At 44.7% G+C, this 6,940-nt stretch overlaps 1 long non-coding RNA gene and 1 pseudogene across 2 annotated transcripts; both read left to right on the top strand.

The window, feature by feature from the left end:
* The first annotated feature begins 252 nt into the window (after nucleotides 1–252).
* Nucleotides 253–4,185, top strand: LOC119294876. 2 transcript variants are annotated; one of them, XR_005143593.1, is made up of 5 exons: nucleotides 253–371; nucleotides 462–539; nucleotides 1,193–2,933; nucleotides 3,087–3,155; nucleotides 3,263–4,185. It is a non-coding gene; the product is annotated as an uncharacterized LOC119294876 (long non-coding RNA). The 2 variants fall into 2 exon arrangements; XR_005143594.1 differs by having other exon boundaries at nucleotides 1,560–3,155.
* A 499-nt stretch (nucleotides 4,186–4,684) lies between these two features.
* Nucleotides 4,685–4,908, top strand: LOC119349189 (annotated as a pseudogene).
* Nucleotides 4,909–6,940: the final 2,032 nt, after the last annotated feature.

Raw genomic sequence — 6,940 nt, 5'->3', positions numbered from 1 at the left:
ACAAAACAGAAAAAGCGCCTCTCATGAGGTCTCTCCTCGGCTTTTTTGTCGCCTCTCCATTGTCGCGCAGACGGAGCAGGGCGCCGGTCATTAAAACCATTCAGCTACGCATCAAGGGCGCCTCCCCGCGATAGCCACGTCCTCACCTAGCGATAGCGATTGGGCGAAAAAAGAAGGAAGCGGGCCAGCGATTGGCAGCGACCTCTTTCGTTTCATCTCCTACAGCCCCTTCGTCCCTCCCTGCTGCTTCGCTGCCACCGCCCTCCCCCGAGCCCACCGCCTGCCCAAATCCCCCCACACCGCTGCGCGCGCTTCCTTGTCTTCCTCGTCATCCCGTTCGCCATGTTCTACTACGAGGGCGGCCAGGACAAGTCAGTCTTCTTCCTCCCTTACTTCCTCTACCTGCCTCGGCTTGATTCGCTGATCTGATTAGATCCGCCGTGTTCTGCTCCTGCATCTAGGTCGGTCGGGAAGAAGCTCAAGAGCGCCCTCATGGCCTCATCTGGCTGGGTCGTCCCACTCACTTCTGTTTTGTTTTGGTAATCTTTCTTCACAGCGAATCCCAAAGATATTACTCCCCTTATTGAAGTTAATATATGTGCTCTGTTATTCGATAACACTTCTGACAAACAGCCACTAATTTCAGATATATATCCTCTACTATTTGATAGCAATTCTGACAGACAACCACTAATTTCAGACCATCAAACTATCCAACTTGTAAATGATCCACTTTTGAAAGGGTGCTGCTCTCAGTACATGTTCACATCTGTACTCATCAGCTCATGTCCGCTTGATTGTAATAAAAAAAAATTATAAATCCTTCTGTTTTGGGAAGCAGATTTTGTAAACAGAAGCATTGAACTTCCACAATGTATAGCAGTGGCGCTTTGTATTCTTGTTGCTTGTACAAGTACATCTGTTTTCACCTTAAAGGAAAAATGCGCCTAGACCTTCTAAAACAAACATAACAAGTGGTGAAATTCCAGGTGGAGGCCTGTACAACAGAATCTGTGCCACCCATCTTGAAGTGCACCCATAATCAAAACAATGTCAACACCAGAAATATATTATCAGTTCACAACAACAAATATCTAATAAACCTTATGTTTAAATTCGTTATGTGATCATAAAGAGTTTCAGTGAATAAATTGGGCTCTAAATGATTCATACAACACTTTGTTCTTCGCAGTGTAATGACTAATGACACCATACTACAGTGAGGAAACTGTAATTCAAGAAATGACCTTGATCTGGAGAATGAGGATTGTGTATCAGTTATATTCTACCGGCAGAAGATCTTTCTAGGTTCTTTTCCCGTTTGTTCTTCAACTTTGTTGATCCTAATTTATGATGTTCACCGAGGATTATAGATAACTTTGCTCAGTCGTGGATCATGGTACCTTTACCTGTTGTCGACATTTCCTCTTTCAGATTTGATGTTAGCTTGTACAAGCTGCTGGGTTGTGCTTAGATGTTATGGTTTCTCTGCTATTTAGAAAGTACACTTAACACTCATAAAGTACACTGATCCTAACTTGAAATATTTAATCCGGCAGGTTTAAAGTTTGTTGTAGGAAGGGCACACAAGTTTGATGTTTGCAGTTCCAGATTTTTGCCAAAGGCCGCTGAAACGAAGTTTAGTTCAGCAGACCATATATGTTGGAAAAAAGCAAATTTCTTGCCTTCCGAATCCTCCGAAGCATCATATTTTATTTCAGGCCGATTTGTCCCAGCTCAGTGTATCTCTGGTAAAATACGAACATCATTGTTTTTACTTTTTTAGGGGATGCCACAAAAGGAAAAATGACCAAGACTGCATCTGTCATGTTTTTTTGCTAGATTGTTAATTTCAATTCATGTTTGATATTGCAGTATGGAGGTTTTGCCAAATACATGTTCTATTGTCGTTTATTTTCCACTATTGTTGGGCCTCGTTTCTTTATTTGCATCCTCGGATGTGTAATGTTATATTGGTCATGATCCAGACATTTCCATCGACCAATTATATATTGTTAGCTTATTGTATTGCTGAAATTACACTAGCCTATGTATTATGGAGGAACCGTGCTAAACTGCTAATGTAGCTGCAACAGCTTGATATATGTTCTGCTACCATAGATGTCACTTCCCTCCTAAGTATGTGTATAGTTCTCATCAATAGATGTTTTCTTTGCTGCCTGCTGTTTTCCGTAGTCTTAAGAATGATATTTACCTGACTAAAAAGCCAATAGCTCATAATATTGATAATTCCAGTCGCTTGGTTGATTATCATTGTACAATATAATTCAGAGAATACTATTGTGTTTGTTTATTCAGAGAAAACGCTTGATAGGTGGGGATTCGGAAGAAGCAACTGATAGATAGGGCGAGCCTTGTTGTGGGTCTCAGTTTTCCGTTTTTTGGGTTTGCACGTGAACCCTGCATCTCGTAGTTCCTGTTTAAGTCCCATGTTTGTGTACATCCAATTTATATTAGGGGTCCATTGCATTGTGTAATACTGTTCGCTTTACACTTCTTTCTGAATTGGTATACCTGTTAATGTGAGTCCCTCTTGTGCTATTTTGCCGTTGATTTGGTCTTACCAGGAATTGTTTGACTCTTAGATTTTTTCACCGTTTGATCTCCTACTTTTTTATGGGGTTTCTTCCCTTCGATTCTGCCTCTATTTTGGATTTTTCCTTTCTCTATTTTGGATGCTTCCTTGGTGTTCTTTTCTTGGATTTAGTTTCCCCTCTTCCTCTTGAGTTAAAAATCATGCATACATCGTAACAAAAAAAAGAGTTGCAGGCTTTTGGAATTTAAATAGTAACGATGAAAAGATGGTGTGATGTATTTGGAACCGTGGCAGGTGGAATTTTGCTTCGGTGGTGTGAATCTAGCTACAACTGACCATCTGTTGAAGTTTAATACTAAAGATTCAGATGGATTTGGTGAGTTTAACCTATTAAATTTGAATAAAGCATCCAATCATGCTGTTCACTCGTGTATGTTTCTTTCATTTGACGTTTGCTTGGCCAAAATCAATTACAGTTTACCATCATTTGGTTGATTCCGCATTTACATGTTTTTCTTATTGTGGATAGTTAGAGGCATGCTGTATTATAGGAAATCTTTGAAGCTTCAAGCATTCCTAGACATGGCTTCTTAATCTGGTAAGCTTCTTCAACTTTGAATTTGAGAATCTCTCTTCAGTACCTTCCTGATTTTATATGGTCTTAGGGAATATATCGAGAGGTGAATAGTTTCTTTTTTCATTTAGGTGCCTCCAAGAAAAGTGCACGCACTCATTTACTCAAGCGCTCTAATTTCATATTATGCCTCGCCGATTTTCCTGTCAAGTGCACCCAACTGTCACTGACCCTGCCTTAATTCCAATGCTCATTACTTACATTTTACATCTCATTTACTCTAAATTTCTTGTTCTTATTCGGTTACTTTGTACATATAATTGCAGATCATTTCAGTGCTCAGAGACTTGCAACTCAGGACACTATAGTGCTCTGTCTTCATGTGCACTCTATTTTGTGCATGTGCATTTCATACCATAGACATCGATGACTTCATGTGTTTATGTTATATTATTTAGTTTTTGGCATACACCAATGTACCAGCTTCCTTCTGTTTCACTTATTCATTACACTTCGCACTTAGCTAAGCATGTTACTTTAAATCCGATACAATAACATTACATAGTATATACAGGAAAGGGAAAGGGGCGCCTCCCACCTAGCACCGCTCAACTTTCTCTCAAGCGGCGCCACGCCCCAACCGCTAGTCAAATTCACGCGCCGGCTGAAGAGTAAAGACCAGCGCGGCTACTGCTTGGTATACAGGCTGACCATTTGGTGCTCCGCCCAAAAGCCCGATAGCAGTTGAAGATTGACAAGCTTCGTTTGTTCGTGGGGCGGCGCGGCAGATTTAAGGCCAACTCCACCGCAGGACCCTAAATCTATACACAGACGGACGACGAGGACGCGAAGACGTCCGCTTTCTGTCCGCTTTGGCCCCAAACCGAGAGCAACTTTGGTCTGGAAATGGGGCAAAAGCGGACAGGGGCCGGACAAAATGTCCGTATGCTCCCATGCGCTGGGTTGTTTGATTTGTCCATTTTACCCCCAAACAGACACAAACGGACGATTTAGGATAGAAATGAGTCACGCGGTGGAGTTGGCCTAACATTCACCAGATAGATTTTACTTCCCAAATCAAAAACTGCCCGACACACAGAGAAAAAACCTGCCGTCCACTGCTTTCAATCGCTCCAACGCCGACGAGGTCGACATGCGCGGCACCAGGAACGATGGCTCCCGCCAACAAGCCTTCCATCGCAGCAAGGGACAGATCTAATAATGAACTTGTATGTTCGCTAATGATTGCATGGTGTTAAGTGTTAAACTAATCAAGAACCGGCATGTCCATGTCACAGCAATCCGACCAAGGCGGGCAGTAGCTCCCAGCAAGGCGTCATGTCTCATGTGCAAAAGAACGTCCTTGATGGAGTGGAGAATTTAGCAAGCGCCATATGCTTTCCATCCTCTTTGGTGGAGTGGAGATGTGGGTGTATATATGTACGTATGGAGTGGCAAAACTTTCCAGTGTATGTGTGAACGTATTGAATCTAGCTGGCTAGCGCTTAAGCTAATTAACTCCAGGTTATAAAACGCGCGTGGACAACGGTGTCATGGCGGCACAGGAGAGCGGCAAGAGTGCAGGAGTGCGCCGCTTCCTTGGAATCCGGCAGAGGCCGTCGGGCCGGTGGGTGGCCGAGATCAAGGACTCGGTGCAGCGCGTGCGCCTGTCGCTGCGCACCTTCGACACCGTCGAGGACGCAGCATGCGCCTGCCACGGGGACAACACGCGCACCAACTTCGCTGCACGGCACGGCGCCGCAGCCAGGCTGAGTAAGAACCTGCAACATGTCATGGCGAGGGCGGCCGTGGGCAGGTCGTCGTCGGCGTGCGGTGCCAGGGTGGGCGACCAGTTCGCGCTCGCCGCCGTGTTTCGGGACTGGCAGCAGCCGGCGCTCTCGCCGCAGCTGCCCCTAGTCTGTCGCCCCGAGGCGGAGACCGTGCACGTGGCGGCCAACTCGGTGCAGTCGAGCTTCGTCGAGTCGAGGCGGGAGGAGGCGCCGCCGCCGTCGGTAACCGTGGGAGAAGCTGGAGACGATGTTTGGGCCGCCGATGTTTTGGAGTTGGACTGCAGCACGGAGACGAGTGCGGAGAAGGCGTTCAAGGTGTCGTCGTCTGCAGTGGCCACCCGGGGCACTTGCCCGAGCTCACTGGTCACGATACAGTGTACAGACGTGATAAACAACGATGCAAATTCTGCCATGTATGGTGGTTTACCCGGACAGCAGTGTACCTGATGCTAAACAATGGGCTCCTAGCAGAAAAGAAGTGGGATGGGCTCCTACCAAGCGTCCAATTAATATTTAAGTGATAGGCTAATTAATTAGGCCTGCCAAATGCCTACACCAAGCATAATGTTCAGCAGTTACTCGAGAGGAAACGAGCAGTCATTTCGGATATTAGTTTCTGACGTACCGTATGGACTAACCAGCGGCGAGTGAAATGGAGGCTGGCACAGGCGCACGTCGGGCTGACGGCGGGTGGAACAAATCCATCTCTAGGAATGGCTTATACATCCTGAACTACTTGTTGCTTCTTACTTTTTCTTATGTTTAGATAAGATTGCACACTAATTCCAAGATTAATAGATTTAGGGCTTAAATTTTTAGTTCAGGCGATCGGGCATTTGCCTCGTGCTTTAGCACGATAGTGGTATATTCTGCATGTTTTTCTTTTCTTACAACCTCTCTATGTTGAATATCTTCAAATCACAACACCTAATCTATGTAAATTAGAAACTCATTCTTTTTAGGAAAACGCTAACCTTCAGCCGGCTGATGCCCGCACAACATCCGCCGCCTGTGTAGCCGTCAGATTGATCTTGATCGAGTGCTTGCACTGACGATAAGTCCCTTGCAGCTAGTTTTTTTTTTCACAACAAGCGTCTTGTTTCACTAGCTTTCTGCAACAAATATCTAGTTTCAGAAAGAAAAAAAGTGTTTGGTGGTGAAGTTTTTCTTTCGGCAACAGGGTCTAGTTTTAGAAATTTTTTTGCAACAGAGGGCTTGTTTCAGAAAGAAGAAAAATGGTTCGACGATCAATATTTTTCACTTCTGCAACAAGGGTATTGTTTCAGAAAGAAGAAAAATGGTTCGACGATCAATATTTTTCACTTCTGCAACAAGGGTATTGTTTCAGAAACATAGTCCCGGTTACAGAAAGCGCAGAATGAGTGCCCCGCTCTATACGAGGGCAAGCATTGCAACAAGACGCATGTTTCAGAAACATAGCTCAGGTTGCAGAAATCGACAGAGGAGTGCCCGATGTGAGACTTCATTGTTGTCGTGCTGGAGTAGAGGCAACTGCTCGGAGTGCTGGTTCGGAGGAGGCGCGTCGATTCCGGCGGCCGGCGACGGTCCATGGCGGGGTACTGATGATGTCTCAATGGACCTTTGCAACAAGGTCCTTGATGCAAAGCCATGGGCGCAACAAGCTAGCTATTGCGAAGGCGCCCAGTTGGCTGGGACGATAGATCGGACGGTGTTTCGGCTGGCATCCGACGGTTGCCGAGGCGGCTGATCTTATCAGTTTATCATCCGGCGGACGCGTAGCATTGCCCTTCTTTTTACCTTGTAGTGTCCTATAAGATGTTTGGATGCTAAATTTTTTGCATTGTTTTTAGATACCTCACCACTTAGCTATACTTTTAATAGAAGAAAATATGCCCTAGAGGCAATAATAAAGTTATTATTTGTTTCCTTATTTCATGATAAATGTTTATTATTCATGCTAGAATTGTATTAACCGGAAACATAATACATGTGTGAATACATAGACAAACAGAGTGTCACTAGTATGCCTCTACTTGA

This window comes from Triticum dicoccoides, chromosome 1A, assembly GCF_002162155.2.
Source record: "Triticum dicoccoides isolate Atlit2015 ecotype Zavitan chromosome 1A, WEW_v2.0, whole genome shotgun sequence".
In the NCBI taxonomy this organism is placed as follows: Eukaryota; Viridiplantae; Streptophyta; class Magnoliopsida; order Poales; family Poaceae; genus Triticum; species Triticum dicoccoides.
Note: the sequence above shows the minus strand (reverse complement) of the source record. Positions and strands in the feature narration are given on the sequence as shown.